Raw genomic sequence first — 16,195 nt, 5'->3', positions numbered from 1 at the left:
GTGTCCTTCAGTGCAAAGTAGTCAGTATACCATAGGAGTATACACTGGAGTGTCAGTATTTGAGTCCCTAAACTCCTCATGTATTTCGACAAATATAAATCTGAGGGAGATTTGGGGTTGTACTGCCCCAGGTTATAACCAGGTTGATTGAGGTTCAGTGAGGTATTAAGTGATAGGAAAAGATTACACAGGTAATTGAAGCCTAAGGATGGTTCCCTCTTAATTCTATCCGAAAGCTTCTTCAAAACACCAGATCATCACCAGTTGCTTTAGCCCAAAGAAATCAGAGCCCAGGACCTAAGACCTATTGTCACCAAAACATTATGTTACATGGCAATAATGAAGATTCTGGGCCTGGGGACAGAATACCAAGTGAGACTTCATTGAATAAAGACTACTTTTTGAAATGAACTAACCTATCTTAGCCATGTAGATTAGTTTTACCAACATGAAAGATTGGTCACATTTAGTTTATTTCTCTTAATTATCTATTACTGTCTGTGTTACATTTCTCTATGAGAAAGGTAATTATATATATTTTATTATATATTATATATTATATTACCAAATAGAATACATTATATTACCAAATACCTGTCAAAAGCAACTTAAAGAAGAGTTACTATTTTGACTGACCATTTAAAGTTATGGTCCATTGCGATTGGAATGGCATGGCGGTAGGGGCACTGCAAGATTGCTGGTCACATTGTATATGCATCTTGGAAACAGAAAAGGATGAATAGATGGCAGTGAGCTTGCTGGCCTTGATGTTCAGTACAGGACATGTTCTGCCACATTCAGGGAAGATGTTCAGCTAGCCATTTCTTAAACTGCCCTTTGAGAAAAGCCCTGGAGTGTGTCCACTATGTGGTTCTAAATTATTTCAGCATTCAATGAAGATTCACCGTAACAGTGAGGGCTTCACATATTGTAGAGGGAGGGCATAGTCAGAACTCCTAATAGTAAAATATGAACATCTTTGTTTTCTCTCTCCCTCCCTCTCTCTCTCTCTCTCTCTCTCCCTCCTTCCCTCTCTCTCTCTCTCCCTCCCTCCCTCTCTCTCTCTCTCTCTCTGTCTCTCTCTCTCTCTTCCTCTCCTATTCTATTCTTCTTATTTGTCCTTTATTCTTCTTTCCTCAGAAGTAGACTTGTGTCTACCTTCTACCCTTCATTCTTTCTTTTCTTTTCCTGTTCATTAACTTTTTTCTTCCTCCTCCCTACATCATAGCTAAGTGTTGGAGTGTCACATAAAGATTACCTATGGCTAGTGTGAGTGAACTCTCTTCTGGTCTTCATTTTTTCCATCAGCAAATCCTCATCATAGTAGTATCGCGAATGGTTGTTGAAGAGAAAAAATATTGATTAATATATGCAAAGTTCTAGAACAAGACCCAGACTGCACTAAGCAACTAATAAAAGTTGGTTATCACTATTCCTTAAACATACAGCTATCAATCCAGGCTTTGTAAATGAGCTGTACACTGCTTGCTAGAGAGCAAACAGAATTGGGTTGATGAATAAATGATATGGCTAGATTATGGCATGACAGTCCTGTCATTTGCTTAGGTGATTATATTTCAAACAACTCTAAATACATTGGAAGAGTTTTGCTGTGGTTGTTGTTGTTTTTTTCTTACTCCCTGCTCACTGTCAGCCCAACTCGATTTCTATTCCCTCTGCATCATCCACTCCATGCCTCTGTTAGGGTACGTGGTTTGGTGAGCAATCCAAGAGAAAAACAAGCCCAGTAATGTGGAAAAAAAATGATGTGCATGGGAAAAATAAAAAATTATGGAGCTCTCGTGAAATGTTTTTCATCTTGAAAGTGCTTTGAAAACATTAACTAATTAATTAATCAAAAAGAATTTCTACCAATCAGTAAAAATGCTCTTTACAATGTATTAAAGCCTCTTGAAAGGTATTATTTATTCAGTGATGTGGTCTCTTTCGCTGAAGGGAATCAGTTTCTTTTTTTGGAGACATTTCAGATCTTGTAGAAACTCTGCTCACCCCTTACACTCTGTGCGCCCAGCAAGCATGCACAGATGTGAGCACACAGCCACAAGCACAAATAACCCTTAGGACTGTGCGCATTGAGAGTAAATGCATTCAAATGTTATTTAAGATTCTTGATGCTACTTTCCTTACCTCCTTGTTTATTGACCCCATAACAAATTCATGACAATACCTTCTTGCTGTTCAAGTGTCAATGTCACCAACTGCCCACATCTACAGTTCTGTGAGAGTCACTCATGCTGGTGTTTTATATCATGTCCTTAAAAAAGTCTGGCTACTCATAGAGCCTCCAAAACATTCAGCCTATTTTCCAACCTACAAAATATAACTTAATCTTCGTGTGACATATGAGGGGAGTAGTGACAATACTCTTATGTGCATTAATTCAGCAAATATTGACCACCCACCATTCATGTATTTATATATTCTTATAACATAACATACACATTATTTTGTGCAAGGCTTTCTGTGAATCACAGTGATGGATTTAAGGATGATCTAGATGGAGTTATTGCAGTCAGGGAGTCTCTTGTCCAGCCGGAGCACAGGTAATATTAATGTAAGGGAGACACGGTCAACAGAGGGTCTTCAGGAGGGGCATTAAAAAAAGGCTTTCTGGGTGGGACTTTAGGGGAAGGATTCCTAGAGTAAAAAATTCATCAGTTGAATATTGAAAGAGAAACTGGACTGTGGGAATGAGGAGGAGAAATACTAGTTGGTGGCAAAATAAGATGGGGAAAGAAGACCAAAGAAAGGGTAGTAGTTATGTTGGAGTCAACAACTTCAGCTAGTGTCTAGATATAGGAAAATGGATGCAGGATGGATATAGGGAATGTAATTAGGCTGTATGTTCTAGGAATGCACAGGTTTAGTAGTATTATACATGTTCATACCATTATTAGCCATAACTGATCATTCACATTAGTCAATGTGATGTCAAACATCTAACTAATGGTCTCCAAACCTTTTCTGAGACCTACTAGATACAAACCAGCCTATACCCTACTGAATAAAGACCAACACCAGACCAGACAGTAATTGTTATGGGAGGAAACATATATGTGAGTGTTTGCCATCTCATAGACAGCTGGAGTGACAGGCTGAGAATCCAGCCTTTATTTTTGTCACATGTCATAGGCATTGAAGAATGAATTTAAAGTCAACATCATTAATATCATGTGATATCCTATGCTATTATAATCCTGGCTACCCAGAAGCTCCATAGAAATGTGGCATGTTGGAGGTTTTCTGCTTATGAATTAAAACTTTCAAATGCATTATAGAATATTTAAATGTGGTCTTCTTAGTCTCAGTATCTTTCTGTTATTAATTTTCTAATAATAGGGGCTTACCATTTGTCTTTCAATTCCCCATGGGCTTGTAACTTGTTAGAATGCTGCATAAAATTAAAATAATAGGTTCTGGATAAATGTGTGGGTGTGGGAGTTTTTCCAAAATTAAAAGTCAGAGATTTTTATGTTTATATCATCGACTTGGACATCATTTTTTTCTTTACCTAACTGATTTCTTGAAAAATATATTATTATCATAAAAGAGGTTCTACCTTCAGTTTCACAGCCAATACTCATCAGCTATCTCTTTCATTATAAGGTACTCTGTACAAACGTTCAAATGCTGGAGTACATGGGTGAAGGCCACAGCATCAGCATGATATGGCGGCTTGGGACCACATTCCCAAGTTTTCCCTCATTCTTCATCAAAGCAGGAAGGCATAACAGGTTGAGGTTTAGAATGTTTTACAATGTGTATTAGTCAACATCCTCCGGGCTTCAACAGAACAGACAATCAAAGCAACTTAAGGAAGGAAGGGTTAGCGTTGGCTCACAGTTTGAGGATACAGTTTATCATGGTAGAGATCACGGAGAGGGACCTGGAGAGAAAGCTTAGTCCCATTGCTTCAACAGGCAGGATGCAGCCAATGATTACTGTCGCTGCTAATTTTTTTTTCTGCTCCATGGCCTCATAAAATGATGCTGCTCCCATTTAGAGTGGCTCTTCCTACTTCAATTAACCTCATCAAGAAAACCCATCACAAACATTGCCAGAGGATACTACAGTCTAGGTAATCCCTCGTGGTTGTTCAAATACATCTAGGTGATTGTATATGCTGTCGACTTGACAATATTAACCAATACAACTGACTTTTCAAAAAGGCTTGGAAATCTGTATCTTTTTGCCAGAGTACAGAACTAAGAAACACTTCAAGTGTTCAGGACTGTTTCCTTGCAGGCTGCCCTTCATGGTTTTCTTAATGAATTATTCTCAGCACGAATAAACCTTCTGCTACCCCATGACAAAAATCAACCTAACATATACACAGGAAGGCCTTATCAGGAATCCCAGGGACCTTACTATCCATTGAAGCATTCTGTTGTGAATATATTTATTCCTGAGAAAGGAGAAGAGAGGCTTGTGTTTACTCTTTTCTTTGGACCTACTTCATTCATAGAACTTTAGTAAAGGGCAAGGTAGGAGCTAAACAATTGCAAAAGATGAATCCAGAGTTAAGGACTGATATATATGTATAGTCAGATGCACACCTCACCAGCTGTAAAGGATGCATATTAAGTGGATACGATTTGTGGGTGTGTGGCTCTGGTACATACCTACAGGATAAAAACCTGGAGATAGATACTAGAGATATGGTAGAGAATACAATAGACAGTAATATTTTTTGTTCAAGATCTAAGAATCTTAGTCTTAATATTGATTAACATAGGTTAGTAACCCCCACCAAGGCCCATGCACCTATCCCATTGCAAAGGTATTTAACAAAAGCTTCCTGTTTGTAATCAAACTCTTCCCTATGTCACTGAGTATGCTTAATACTCTGCTGCAAGCAAAGCTATCGAAAATGCACCTTTTGTGTTTCCTGCAATCTATGTCCCTTGCTGTTAATGCAAGTGGCCAACAAGGAAGTGAGCCTTTGTGTTCAGTTTCTTATGTGCAAAGCAGAGGGACCAGACAAAAATAAGGGTGGAACTTAGATGGTTGCACCTGGGAAAGATGATACACAGAGCTTCCCCTTAGGGTGAGGAAGAACTCCCCTGTTCTCCAGCCAAAAGCCTCTGAGCACATTGGCCATTGCCTCCCCTACTCAGGACAATGGGAGCCACTAATCTGAATAAAGTAAGAGAGGCCTGCATTTTAAAAAAAATCTAACTCTGCATTCTGAGATGGCCATGGCCTGTGAGAGACAACTCAAAGTCTCTAAAACTTTGAGTCTTTAAAGCTTTCATGGCAGAAGAAAGGCACCTGTGGAGATCTCCCGTTGGTGAAGATACAAATGCACCAGGGCACCACAGCACTGTTAAGCTGCACACACTGCCCAGATTCTACCTGCAGCACCAGGCAGCTCCAAGGTTTTGGTTAGATAAACCTCCGTTCAAATTCCAGCTCTCCAATTACTCACAAGACGTTTGGTAAACGGGAAAGGGGGGTTGGGGATGCCCTGGGGTGAGATTGATGTGTCCTGACTCCTTTGGGGTTTTCAGTCTAGTACCTTTGCCAGTCATAATACCCTTTGGTCTCTTCATCTCTCAAATCGTAGTATTAGCACCTGCATGGAATTATTGACAAGATAACATTGGAGTGCCTGGTGTTTGGTGGAAGCACAGAATTACAATTTTCTGTGCGCTTGCCTTATTACTGCTTACTATGTTGAATTGTTTGCCTCTGTATTCCTCTGTAACACAATCCTGGATTTACCTTACTTCCGTCAAGCCCCTTTTGTGTAATTTCATTAGCTACTGAGTAACAGGAGAGGCAGCTTGGCCTGGACCTTAGCCGCGTGGACATTTGCAGCAGGCAGATCTGAGTGAGGGTCCTTTTTGGCCACTTTCCTGGATTGGGACATCCTGTCCAGCCTCTCTGGACTTGCTCATCTGTTAGATGGCAATTAAAAAAAAAATGTTCACACCATAATAATGATTCCTCTTCTTAAGTAGTGCATGGTGGTTGTGTGTGTGTGTGTGGGGGGGTGACATCTGCCATCTTGTGAGGCATAACTGGAGAACAAAAGTTGGTTCCTTCCTCCTATCAGGAAGCTCACAGTCTGGAGAGTTTGTTAGAGGACATGAAAGATATACCATACCACAAGTGGAAATTTAAAAGAAAACAAACATGTCATAAAAACTTATAATAAGGAAAATTTGCCCTAGCAAGAGAGATCACAGGTCTCTCCTGAGCACGAAGGATAAATAAGTCAGGGAGGGGAGGAAACTCCTAACAAGCTCTCTGCATATGTCCCTCATTAGCATCACAAGCATATGATCACCTTCTTGCTAGAATGTGAACTCAAAGAATACAGGCAGGGTGTCTGTCATCTTCTGTCACCTCTAAGACAGAGCCTTGAAGGGAGCAAATGCTAGTAGAAAATTCGCTGTGTTTGCTGAATGAAATTAAAATACTATGTCTGTGTCTCATGGCTTTATCCGGGATGCAATTAAGAATGAAACATATTTCAGCCAAAAGAGCACGGTCCTTGGGTTGTGGGAAACCACATCCTTGTTCCGGTTGTGGAGAGACGGTAACATCCTCTCTGGGGTCTTGGTCTCTTGCGTACGGTGTAGGAAAGGACTCACACTACTCAGCCAAGCCATAAGCAGCATTAATGTCATTGCTATGAAAACATTGGCAAAAATCAGGCATGTGGTTTTTCAAGGTCTGTGTGTTGCTGGAGGCCAGCCAGGTGCAGCTAGGGGCCAGAGAATGCTATCCCCTTAGTAGAAATGCCCAGGGCTCGTAAATGTGCTGCATTCTCTTTCCAGTGGCTTAGAGTCAGACTCAGAGTTTAGATTTAGGGAAGCATCCAGTTACTGTTGACTGGCATTTGGTATAGTATACCGGGGCCCCATTTGCATTTGGGTTAACCGTACAGTATCTGCACAGAATAAAATCAAATAATTCATGGGCAGCGCACAACGTGAGTCTGTACATGGCAACCAGGCAGTACACGTTTAGCTGTTGTTACTAGTTTAACTGCCAGACCCTGCTGCACTTTTCCCCCAATTATTCCAAAACTGAATCAGCCGTTTCTTTTGGAATTCTCGTCCTGACAAACAGAAAAGAAATTGTTTTCTGGGGCTTTTGGAAGCCTTGCTTTCCTATTTCCGCGCCCCCAGGGGCAGGTTTAGGGCCACCACTTGGCAATCCAGAGGAGGCTTGTCTGCAGCTGAGAAGGCTCTGGGAAACCCTGCCTTCCCTGGGCTCTGCCCTCTCCTCTGCTTCGCTCTGCATTTCTAACCCTGGAAGGAACCGTCTGGGTCCAGCGGAGCACTGGGCATGCTCGCGAGCCGGGGCAGGCTCTGGGAGCCTGCAGGATACGTAGGCTGCTGATGCTCCCTAGTTCGTAGAGCCCCGGGTGCAGCCGTGGTGCATCGGGTTTAGCAGAGCTGAGTCCTCGGTGCGTGCAGCTAAGGAACCCGGGCCTTCCCGGGACAAGCCCAGAACCGTACTGAACTCTATGAGGCCCGGGCTTGGCGCGCTCAGTTTCTGCTCTTGGAAACGCCCGGCTGGAAGAGGGGTGGGGGGTGTCTCTGCAGACAAAGGGGTACACATGCCCCTAGCGCCCCTCTTTCCCAGCCAGGAGCCCTTTCGGGGGCTCGCTACCCCTTAGATCTAAAGGCACCAACCCAGCCCGGGCCTGTGAGCGCCTTAGGGGCAGGGGATTGGCTCTCACTTCCCACGAAGGGACAGCGCGGGAGGGTGGGCGGCCGTAGAGCGGAGCTCCGCGCCACTGTGTGCGCGTGTGTGCGCGTGTGTTTGCATGTGTGTGCTTGCGTGTGTGTGTGTGTGTGTGTGTGTGTGTGTGTGTGTGTGTGTGTGTGTACGCGCGCGCGCGCGTGCTCGCGCGAATGCATATGTGTGTGCGCGCGTGTGTGTCTGTGCGGCGCGCGGGCAGGCGCATGTGTGCGCGTGCAGGAGCCACTGGGTGTGCGTTGCGTGTGTTATGGGTTTGATTCCAGAGCAGGTTGCACATTGGTCCTGGGTGGCTCGCAGGCTCAGGTCGTGCTTGGGCGTCCTCCTCCTAATCGTTTCTGAAGTAGCAGTTCCAGCAGCAGCAGCAGCGGCGGCGGCGGCGGCAAGCAGCGGCAGCCGCGGCAGCAGCGGCAGCGGCGCCTCCGCAGCAAAGCCTGAACTGTGCAGAAGCAGCGAGCACCGTTTGGGGAGTCCGGGGGGCGGGTAAGAGGGAGGAGGGAGAAAGCCTGGCTAGGTCTTTGGGATTATTTTTTTCCCCCTTCTTTCCCTCTTTCTCTTTCTGGAGGGTGTGTGTTGCCCCCTCGAAGTGAAGGAATTTTGCTCCAAAGCGAGCTGGGACCGAAGACTCTAGGCTAAGTTCTCTCTCTATGTAGATGGTGTCAGGGAGCGAAGCTACTGACCGAGCTGCTGGTAAATGTTTTTCACTTCTTACTCTTTAATGCTTAAGGCTTTTTTCCCCTTGTTTTTTTTTTTTTTTCCTTTCTTTCTTCCCCGTTTCCTTTCTGTTGCTCTTCATTCTGCAATCGCTCCTGAATCGCTGCAGTTCTCTCTCCCTTGCCTTGCGTTTGTGCAGTTTGCAACTTGTTTCATGGTTTTCTGTGTATTTTTTTTTCTCCCTTCATCCTCAGATGAATGCTGGAACATTTAAATTCGGCACTTCGGGAGGTCATCATTAGTTGCATGAGTTTGGGGGCGGGGAGGGGAAAGATTGGTAGAGTCGGCTGTTATTTCCCTGCAGAAGGACTTGCCGCTTTTCTCTCTAATGTTCATCGCAATTATAGGGATTCTTTTAGGATTCATTTTAACATTGCATTGATGTTTAAGGTTATCGGCTCTCCAGGATTACAAGGCGGTTTGACTCAGTTTTAACAGCGTGACCAATGTCAGTGATTCCAGACCTACTGTACGGTACACGCTGGCTAAAATATTCAAAATTGCAGGAAGAATCCTTGGCATTCCGAAAGAGAATTTCTTAAAAATGCTGTTTTGCATTACATTGCTGTAGATTTGCAGGAAGCAATAATAGGCACGGCTTTTCATGTGGCTTGCAAAGATAATAAACAGATAAGTGGCTCGGTGCATCCTCTACTCTACTGACTGAGCTATGGCTAAATTTACTTAATAATAAATTTAGGGCTTTGAAGAAGGAGGGAGGATGCTGGTATTGTTTTATTCAAAATTGTGAGACATACAGAGCTTGCTAACCTCAGACCAGCCCTTTTTCAGCTCTTACTTGAAGTGACATCTTGTCAAATGGGGAGAGGTAGAATAGTTTCTACTGTACACATAGAATGAAATTATTTAAAATAGCCAGGATAATGCATGCAAATTAGACCCTTATTCTTTTCTTTAAAAAACAGAATTCACTCCATCACCCTTGCTGCCAGGATCCATGTTCAACATTATTTTAATATCACATTTAATAGTTCTTTGATGCAGTCAAATAATTTGAGTCCTTTAGAGGGTTTTGAGTAGTTACGATATTTCATTTGTCTTCCTTGTTCCTCCCCTGAAGTTTTCAGTTCCAGCTCAGTAGAAAAATTGAAGGGTCAATAAGTGAAGGCAAATCAGCCATTTAGAAGGAAAGGGGTTTAAGGTTGTAAAATTTCTGCTAAGCCATGGAGAAATGAATTGGTACAGGGAAGCTCTATGGCAGAAAGGGGGATGGTGCTTGTGCGTTATCACCTCCAGATGCACAGGCTCTAAACTCAGGTGAGGAGATCCAGGTTAGTAATGCTCTGAGGCGCACGGGTTTTGCACATGGAGAATATTATTCTGTCACGAAGACTGCCTCTATTGTATGATAGTTGCCTCCAGAACATCAGGCTCCCTAAGTGTAGGAAGCTTGGTTTGCAGTAATACTGTTAAACTTTGCTTTGATGCAAACTTAGCTGGTGTCCTGAGAACTGCATAAGGCAGGTAGTATATTCAGGAGTGAAAAAGGAAACCAGTTGTAAATTAAGTCAACTCTCCAGGCTCTGTTTTATGTAAGAGAAAATCTACCTTAAACCACCACGCAGATTCACCTGTTCTGTTTCCCCTAGGGTTGACAAAAGCCATTCTCAAAATTCCTTGGATCTGAACCTTATTTCTGCATGTGTATCCTTCTAATAAAAAAAAAAAAAAAAGAGGTATCTTGTTTGGAAAGAGAGTACTTCCTATTCAGGACTCTCTTGAGATAGCAATATTGCCATTTTAAAATATTTTCGTGGGCCCTTAAGTTTGCCATTTTGATTAAATTGGAGGAGAAAAACACTCCACTTCCATTCATTTAGAACAGTTTTTGACTGGAGCGTTTGCTTGTATGAATCATGAAGAAACAAAATTGCACTCACATAGTGAATCCCAGTCCTCTGACCATAAGGTTTCTAAAACAACCTACTATCCTCCTCCTGTGACCATATCCAGGACAGCACACTCCATGCGGAGCAGCTACACTAGTAGCCCACGACACTTACAGGCATGGGCACTAAGACATAACTGAGCAGGCTGAGGTCTTCTTTAGATGGGTCCATGGGGCAAAATATGCAATTATTGAATATTCAAAGCACACCTTTAAATACAAACATCACAATTAGCTTCCATTTCAGCAGCTTCACTGCCTACTAAGACCAGGAGTATATTTATTTAAGGAACACGTTTCTTTCCAGTCCTGCAGAGTTGGGTTTTTGTTTTGGGTTTTTTTTGTTTGTTTGTTTTTGTTTTTTGCTGTTGTTGTTGTTTTATCTTATTTTGGTTTGTTTCTCTTTCCCAATCCTCTATGCACTTCTAGTTTCCTGGCAACTTCTAAAATGCTCAGATATTTTTGTGTTAAACTATTAAACACATCTATGTTTTCGATTTTCGACTCAATGGCAAGCTATGCTACTATTCAGTTAGCTGTATTTGCATTACTATAACATGGTTCTCTATGGTAGCATTTCTGTGGCTTTTTGGCATCATTGATGGGAACTATTATTACTATTACTATTATTATTATTATCATTAAGCTTGTTATTAAATCTTCACTAAGAGCCTTTAACTTCTGCAGCTGATGCTGATTTCAGGTTAATGTATCAAAATAGTATCATTATCTTGATGGTAAATTAGGGAGTTCACTCTCAGTTGGTCTGCTAGTGGCTTTTCAGTATGTGCAGAAAGCCTTGCACTTCCTGGAGAAGGTAACTTTTGGCAAGAGGGCTGTGTAGAAAGACAGGTGTCTGAAGCTGTGGGTTCACAGACCTTGACAGTTATGTCTGACTCTATTGTTAGAGTTCCTGTTTCCATCTTTATAGGAATGGAGATTTCTCTGCATGTACAAAGTGTTGATTCTGCTAGACCTACAGAATGACTCTTAAAATTGATTGCCATTCTCTTTCGTTGTATGAGTGAAAGGATCCTCAATGTACCTGTGTGGTTTAAAGGAGGACCTGCATTGCCCTGCCCATTCATAGTTTTTCCTTTTGTGCAGACTGATTTCTGTTGAAATAAAATCAAGGTCATTTCCAAGGGCTTTTTAAAAGAATCCCTCCCATCTGAGAGCTAAAAGTTAAACTGATAGTGAGATTTGGAGATGGAGGACTTACTGTCAAACTCCTTATCTCACACATGGGCAATGGACAAAGCAATTTTTTTGCTCATTGCTTTGCATGGAGCAACAGTTACAGTCTTTGATCTGCCTCTGCCTCTTGGTAACCCTGATGTGTTCACACTCTCCATTCCACCCCCAGAAGAGGTGGGAGAGACTTTCAGTCTCAAAAGATAGCACCTAAATACTTGCATTTGTAAAAGGTATTTTCAGTGAAAAGATAGGTAGCAATATTTGATGAAATGAGAAAAATCTTGTAATCAGGTAATACTTCATGTAATGCTTATTTACCCTACCAATCATTTTAAAGAATTTCTTCTGCTAAGAACAGAAGTATCTGCTCTTTGTATGGCAGCTTTGCCAAAGTAGCCTTAGTATTTCTGGCTTTTAGTTTGATTTAGAAAAGAAATGGTTACATTGCTTAAGAATGTGTACTACCAGCAACATGTAGTTGTTTTTACGTTCTTGATCTCTTTTCCATGTGCTGTGAAAAACAAAGCACTTGTTAATGTAATTATTTTAGATGCACTAAGAGTTGTCTTGCTGATATTTCCAAAGGCTTCATAAGCTAAGAAAGCATACAACTCTTTCACTAAAATCTGTCTGTCTCTGCAGAATCCGTTCAATATAGTGTATATCCCGCAGTATGATTCTGAACTTGAAGGGGTACAGCTTTCAAAAATCAGTTCCTCCATATCAAACCATGAAGAACTCTAAGAAATTGTCCACAAAATGAAGTTCCTCTTGATTGCTTGTTTGTTAATATTTTTTTCTTCTGAAAGTCTTCCATTGGTCCATCTGCCCTCTGCCCTCAGCATAGAATGGCAATCCTTATAGGCAAAATGAATTGATGGGATGTGTGTAGAATTTATGTGCTAGTTGGCTGGGCTGTGAGTGAAAACAGGGCAGGTGTTTTAACTCTTTAAGTTTAATAAAGAGAATCCCAAACAAAACAATGCATTTGATATGTTAACGTAAAGTCTACTTCTCCCGATAAAGATTTCTGCCCACTACCACTCTGACCAATGTGACCAGGATGGACCAGTCGACAACATCCCTCATGTTATTAATAGCGTGTAGCCCCTTCTAGCATATACATACATGATAAGTGCTAAACAACCAAGTCTGTCTTGGAGAAATACAGTGCTGTGTGTTTGGGAAGAGAGCAGGTTTCTCTGAGGGGTTCAGGTCCCAGGACTGGCCTGCAGTCTGGAAGGAGCCTGAGTCTGCAGATCTACTGACTTGGGGGCTGTGCCCCCTGCTACTCTGCCTTCTCTGAGGTAGCACTGCCACATGTTTGGGGACATAAATTTTGGGAAGTTTTTCTGCTTGCTTGTTCTTATCATTTCAGGAGAACCAAATATACATTTGCAAAAGTTTATAACTCAGCTTTCAGAAAGTATATTTTATTGCTTAAGTATTTTCTTTTTAGTGTTTTATAAGCTTAGGCTTGTTTTATAAATAAGATTAGACACTTCATGTTATACATCTCAGTATAACTTTTGTATTTATAGAAAAGAGAAATTTGTACCCTGTTAAGTAATAATATATTTAGGAATGTGGTTCAAAAGAATAAGTCATAAATTAATTTATTTATTTAGGTTCTTGTGTCTTTACTTATTAGAAAGTAAGAGTTAAAGCCAGAGTATTAGTCATATGAAAGCGGCAAAGTCGAAACTCAGAGTGATGTATTGATTGTAAATCATTACAGAGGCAGGATTCATTTGGTAGATGCTCATATTTAAATACTGTTTATTGTAGCTTACAGTTTAGCTGATACCTAATGTCTTGATCTCTCCTGCCACAAGGAGAAGAACAGAGTTATATATAGAAAAAGTATATAATGAAATAGACATCCTTTTGGCAGAGATTGAGAACATCCTATACTGTAAAATAATCATTTCAAAAAAATAGATGTAAGTACTTCTACTGTATTTGGATCATTTCTTAAAGCTACATCAAAATTTCCTTTTAAATGTTGAAAAGAAGTTAAGTTGGGTTTTTAAATGATTTCCAAGAATGAACCAGTAGTATAGAAGCTCTCCTTATCTATGCCTATAGAAATCTGGATAGCAATACAAGCAAAGCATACTTATTATCACAGACTCTTTGCAACCGGCCTTAAAAATATTAACCATGACCATTTTTAAAGCATTGAAAATATCAAAATATCAGGGCATTTGAATATGCACCACACATTTCAGTAGAAATTACTTAGAAGAAATGCAGAAAAAAACAATAACTATACTAGAGCACATTTTAGTCTTTATCTTACTTTATTCCTGCATGATCAGTATTGTGATCCCACAGACAAGCCAGGCCCTGTGCCTCTGGTAGTAGGAGCAATCTGAAGTCGAAATGATATCCAAGAAATCCAATGGGAATAGAAATGGGTGCTTTCTTTACAAAGCAAGATAATGCTGTGATCTTTGTGTAGAGTATATTGGAAAAGTTAGTTAATTTCATTTCATTTTTGCATTTGCTTAGGCAGTAATTGTACACATAGATGTCTGTGCATTTTCTATATTCTAGTATTTCCAAGATGTTTCTACTCATGTAGCCTTGTCTCATGTGATAACTCAGACTGAGAACGTCAGTCAAGGCTTGGGACTATCAGCACTAGCTAAGTAGAGGTACCAGGAAAGGACAGTGTGAGTTGGGTGCAGAGGGTATATAAGAGAAGAAATATGCTCTGTGATTGGTTACCCTTTTCTTATTAGTCATTCCTGCAGTTTTATTTTTATTTTTTGACTTCACTGAAACATCTTGAGAAAGCACAAACTGTTCCTCTCTATTTTAACCCTAAGAATAACATAGTTATTGCAGTGCTTAAGGGTGTACAATTTGTATGACCCAGCATCTAATTTTTTCTCGTTTCTAATCCTGTTTATATATCCCTACACGCCATCAGAGCCAGTCAGATGAAACCAATTACTAAGAGGGAAAAAATCAAATTTATTTATTATATTTATTGGATGTGTCTGTTGCTTAATTATCCATTGGCAAATTTACATGTGGCTACAGTGAAGGCTGTGGATGAGTGTGGAGAAATGATCAATCATCAATCTCTCAGCTCCATAGGGCAGTCATGAAAATAAAGAGGGGGTAGAATCAACCTGTCCTTTCCCCCTTGCTCTTATGGTGAGAATCTAAAAACTAAAATCATTTGAAAATAAAGGCGTGTCAGTGTTGACATAGGAAAATTCAGAAAAACTAGAAGATAGAACTCTCCTGTGCAATCCACAGACTTATGAAGTCTAAAATGCTTTACACTTTTAGAAACATACAGTGATTTAGATTTTTAAAGTGGAGGTTGGAAATCAGGATCGATTTTCTAATCAAGCAGATGACCAAATCCATCCCGGGGTGGCATTATAAGTTGGGGGACAAAAATGAAAGCGTAGTAGTAAGATGTAAGGCTGAATAATAAGACTAAGGTAAGCTCAATAGTAACGCACTTACCTTGCAAGCACAAGGCTCTGCATTTGATTATCAGTTCCAGTTCTAGGATGTGAGGAGCAGAGAGAATAAGGGGATACTAGACAATGGAGAATAAAAATGGTATGTGCAAAGTTTTACTGGATAACTTGTGTATGCCTCAAATAAGGCAATGCTAAGACAGCATTGCTACACTTAAAAGAGTTTGCTGTAGTTGGCCTTTGGTGGTATGGACACAGGCATGCAGGCAGGTTTTTAATTCTTCTTCTGTGTTTTCCCTTAAAATGCCCTCTGCAACCAACCCTGGTTCTCTCACCTTTTACCCTATTATTCTAACATAATAAACCCTTAGTGTCATTTCTCCCTTCATTTTCCAGCCACGTATCATCATAGTTTTGGAAACGTACTAAGGTGGACATTTCTTTCCAAAGTAGGCAAAGGCTGAACTGGTTACTGTTTCATGGAGATTTGACAAAACCAAATCGATAAGAGAAATATTTATAACCCCCTTCCCCTAAAAGGACAGGCAAATTGTCCTGTCTGGCCCATTCTGACCTTCCAAGTGAATATAAACTTCAGGGAAGAAAACTACCCTTTGGAGCTTAAGACATTTGAAAGATTTCTTCTAGTACTCACTGAACGAGGTTTGGTGTCAGAGGTATACTGTTGATGTCATTTGTAGAAAATGCTGGCCAAATTGTGATTTGTTGCTAATTCCCATTTGTTCTGGGGAGCTTCTATCAAAAAAGACTATTCCAGCATTGGAGATTAGAATTTCTTCTTCTTTTTTTTTTTCCTTTATGTTTTATCTGCAGAGAAATTAAAATGGCAACATGATTCTTGAGTATTGAAAGGAAGGGTGGGTGATACTTATAGACTCAGTGAGAGTCATGTTAAAGATTAAGCACAACTCTATAGTTATTCTAATCTTAATGTTAAACATTCTCTTATAATACCTTTTCTTGCAGAATAAACGTTGCTTGTAGCTGGATTCACTGCAGAAGCCAAATAGTGAATAGATGTAGAGGCTGAACTCTCTTTCCCACTACAGCGATTTCTCACTAAGCTATTCCCTAAGGCCAGTCTAGGTATATGAGGGGCACTGCTTCTTTTTATATGATTTGTGTATGTTCCCATAGATTGTGAAGTCTATTTCTGGGCAATTTTCAAGTT

At 40.7% G+C, this 16,195-nt stretch overlaps 1 protein-coding gene across 10 annotated transcripts in view; it reads left to right on the top strand.

Annotated features, from left to right (window-relative positions):
* The first annotated feature begins 7,949 nt into the window (after positions 1-7,949).
* Positions 7,950-16,195, top strand: part of Tenm2 (teneurin transmembrane protein 2) — a 1,239,808-nt gene continuing 1,231,562 nt past the window's right edge. For 8 of the 10 annotated variants that reach the window (XM_031353722.1, XM_031353721.1, XM_031353719.1 and 5 more), the window contains exon 1: positions 7,951-8,427. The gene's annotated coding sequence lies outside the window, so the exon portion shown is untranslated. Of the gene's footprint in view, positions 8,428-16,195 lie in introns of all 10 variants that reach the window. The other 2 variants (XM_031353724.1, XM_031353725.1) reach the window with 2 other exon arrangements.

This window comes from Mastomys coucha, unplaced genomic scaffold (assembly GCF_008632895.1).
Source record: "Mastomys coucha isolate ucsf_1 unplaced genomic scaffold, UCSF_Mcou_1 pScaffold5, whole genome shotgun sequence".
Taxonomy (NCBI): domain Eukaryota; kingdom Metazoa; phylum Chordata; class Mammalia; order Rodentia; family Muridae; genus Mastomys; species Mastomys coucha.
This window is presented reverse-complemented; position numbering and strand designations above follow the sequence as displayed.